The following is a 3,767-nucleotide window of genomic DNA, read 5'->3' as shown; positions in this document are numbered from 1 at the left end:
CAGACAAAAACACTCCACCTGTGCCCTGGAAAACCGGTGCGTCAAGTTTCAATATTCCAATCAATTGCACATCACCGACTGAGCTTACGCATCCCTGATCTGTAATGATTTCAGGTGCAGCTCGTGATGTGTTTAAGGGAGCATCTGGTATTCACTAGATATCATAGCACATAGCTATACCCTTTTTTCTGTTATTGTTCGACACCATTTGCATTGCAATATCACCACATAGATGCAATCGGTAAAAAAAATGGAAACCATATGCCCTTTCGATGCAATGCAATTCGCTGTGTTTTGTGCGTTGTTTTAGTTCGTACCTTCGTGCCCGTTGGTTCATCGTTCAATGTACGGCAAGGGAAGCAACAATGCAGATAACATCTCTAACCTGGAGGGTTTTTTTTCTCGAAACGTAAAAGTGTTTAATTAGATTTTTTCAACAATTCCACCTACACGCTTGACTGGTGCCAGGTGCATGTCTTTGTGCCGTAAGCCACACACTAGTGCCACCGTGACACGGTGCATGGTAGGATTACATTAAGCAAAATGGGTTGAAGCGAGCTGTAATGTATTTGCACTGTATTATCCCGCTGTAGACGGAAATGTGTAGCTGTGTGTGAGTTTTTTTTTGTTGTGTTGTATTAATTCCCCTTTGGTGGGTTTGTGGTTTTGTAGGAAAAAAAGGTAGTTATTAGATTGTGGATGCAGCTTTTTACATTTTCAACACGTTAGAGTTAAGTGTTTTCCATCCGCTGCATCGCGGAATTAAAGCTGATATCTTAGCATTTAAATAAAATGATGTGACGTTGCATTTGTAATAACAAATACAGGGTGTTCAAGCCATAATTTACTGTATCCTAGGGAAAAAAGGAAAACAATTAGAGTTAGATTAAAATAAGAAATTAGAAGTTAGAAGATGAATCATTTAATTTATTATATTTATAGCAAGATTAGCATACCATGCTATTTATTCGATTCATTAGAAATAACTACCCTCGACATCGATAAAGGCCTCGATCCGGCTCCGAAACCTGGAACAAGCCCTGGCAGCCATGTCCCTAGTAAGGACCTCAAAAACGGATGTAGTTCTCTTCACTAGTTCCTTCTTGGCGTTGCTGGAGTATATCTTTAAACTGCGCCGCAAACATAAAAAGTCCATGATGTTTAGGTCCGGGTAGTAAGGTGGCTGTACATTCGGTTGCGATGAAGCCATTTTTCGGTGTTGGCAGCGGCGACCATTTTAGACGATTGGTATGCCGTATGGTAAGGTCAGCACCCCATGCTGACGCGCAAATGGCCTACTATTGGTCTCTCTTGCAATCCAAGACTTTAAAACAGTTTTCTGAAGCTTAATGTAGCTAAAAGCATCGATCAGCATCGAGTAAGGCTGATCCACGGGTACTACAGCACTTTTTCAGAAGATTCAGTAGGAATCATGATGTCCCAATTCTGCTTTCCGGCGCGGATCATCATATGATATTCTTTTCCACAATTCGAGCAGGTTAAACATGATTACCTAAACAGTTAAACAGTTTCCTTTCAAATGACGTATTCCTGGTGTTGATACGTCACGTCAATTACGAGTCATAAACAAAACCGTAACTTTCAAATTTGGCTTTGGAACACCCTGTATACTAGAATTCTCACCCAACGTACTTTCCTAACCACACAAATAGCATTTCTAATTGCACTTTTCTTTACCTTCCCTCCCGGTTCTCCTCATAAATTGACACGCAAGCCATCTAATGGCTCTAACCTGTTGACTCCGGCCGACAAGGGAATAGGGGCGAGCATCGTCCAGTGTTTAATTCTTACCCATTTGCCCACTTCCGGTTGCTTTCCGGTGCAACCGGTCGGTGCTGATTAGCATTTAGATTAAAGCAAATTATGGCCGCATGAATTAGTGGATCGGACGCAACACTAGCACTATAGCTGGGTACGCGGATAGCAGCTTTTGGGGTGGCATCGTGTGCGAATATAATTTCGTTGAATGTGGTGTTAATATTGCACAGGCAAGCAAAAAGCACGATATGTGGAGAAAGCTATTTTTGCTAAATGTACCTGAGAGAGAGAGTGAGAGAGAGAGAGATTGAGAGAGAGAGAGAGAGAGAAAGAGAGAGAGAGAGAGAGAGAGAGAGAGAGAGAGAGTGGGAAATGTTATTTAATCCCATTAAAAGCTATAATGTGCTTATGAAGGAATCATAAAAGGGATTTTTTCTGGCTAAAGTTAAACTTCTACAGTTCAGTGATGATGTGATTAATTTCATTGTGAATTAATCCGAAGTAAAACAATCAAATTAAACAGAAAAAAATCACAAGCATTAAGCCGTGATCCCGTGTACGTGCTGGTAACAAAGCGCCTAAATGTATGCAATTCTTGTCACAAAATTACGCGATTTCATCATAGAAGCCTTCTTTATGTAACATGTTCCAACAATTGTTGCCTTTTTGCTTCCAAAATTTCCTACACACCCAACAGTGGAAGCATAATTTGTAGCAGTGAATAGCCTTTGCATCTGATATCGCAGTTCCTGTTCCATTCCGGTTCCATATAAAGGTTCCTCCCGCCGGAAGCTGTAATCATGGCGATAATATGCACAAAGGCATCCGATATGCAATGAAACGGTGGCCGTGTTCGATGGTACGTATTTGCAAGCGGCAACTGGCAACTTTGTTATGATCTCGCCAATGGGAACAGTTTCCCTACGTGTCTTAAATCCCGAATGCATCAAAGTGGCACACCTGAGAGCAGTGCTGTGTGATGGGAACTCGGGCGGTTTGTAGATCAGTAATGAACTTCTCTTGTGATGACGACAACGGTGACTGTGTGTTATTGTAAGCTGAACAACTATTTCCATCAGCGTCGTTGCAGCTCCTTTCGCGTACGACTGTAATGGTGTGCAAATTACAGTCCGCTGCAGAGCCTTTTTGGAATTTGTAATGTGTTATATTAGACGTTGGGTACAATGTTTTAGAAAACACTGTATACGAGAGTGTATGTTATTAGGAACTCGTGTATTAAGACTTCCATTTCCAATAAACAACATCAAAATGAGTCCTGTTGCATTGCAGAAATATAATGTTTGTTGATCTTACGCTACAAAAACAACCTCATTTTCAATTATGTGAAATCCGTTTCAAAACTCTGCTACTGCTACTGCGACTTCTCACTTTTAAAGCCAGTTGACTCTTCACTGCGCTTTTCAATCCCAAACGCTAAAACTGATCCTCCAGCGTGTAAGGAATTGCTTTTACATCGACCAAAAAAAAAAAAACGGCTCCCACACGGGACCATTGCCATGAATCGCAAGCAAACAGCTTTCGGGAACTAATCTGTGCCATTTTCTTGAAGCACACACCGTGCGATGGTACTCCATTACACCTGTAGCCGGGATCTTTCGTGTGTTTGGCTCCTCAGATCACCGGCCGTTGCGGTGCAGTAATCCTACTCCCAGCACACCAGAAAATACCATAAACGAAAGCACACCCTGAAACGAAAGGAAAGAAACGGCGAACGCCATTACTGCGATAGAACCCGGAAACTCTCCGGTGCATCATTTGGAAGCCGGGTTTCAGCTCTCACACGGTCCGTGGATGGTTTTGTTCGCTCGCTTAGTTTATTTCAGTGCCAGGCAGCAAACTTTCGGCTGCAGGGAAACTGCACTCATATTTGTTACAAACAGACTAGAGGGGTGGTACAGATATTTTTTGTTTGTTTTGCGTTCCCTTTACTACGAAACTGCAGCGAAAGCTGCATCTGTGCGGAATGT

This window comes from Anopheles moucheti, chromosome 3 (genome assembly GCF_943734755.1).
Source record: "Anopheles moucheti chromosome 3, idAnoMoucSN_F20_07, whole genome shotgun sequence".
NCBI classification, from domain to species: Eukaryota; Metazoa; Arthropoda; class Insecta; order Diptera; family Culicidae; genus Anopheles; species Anopheles moucheti.
The sequence above is the reverse complement of the archived record's forward strand: the minus strand, read 5'-3'. Positions refer to the sequence as shown.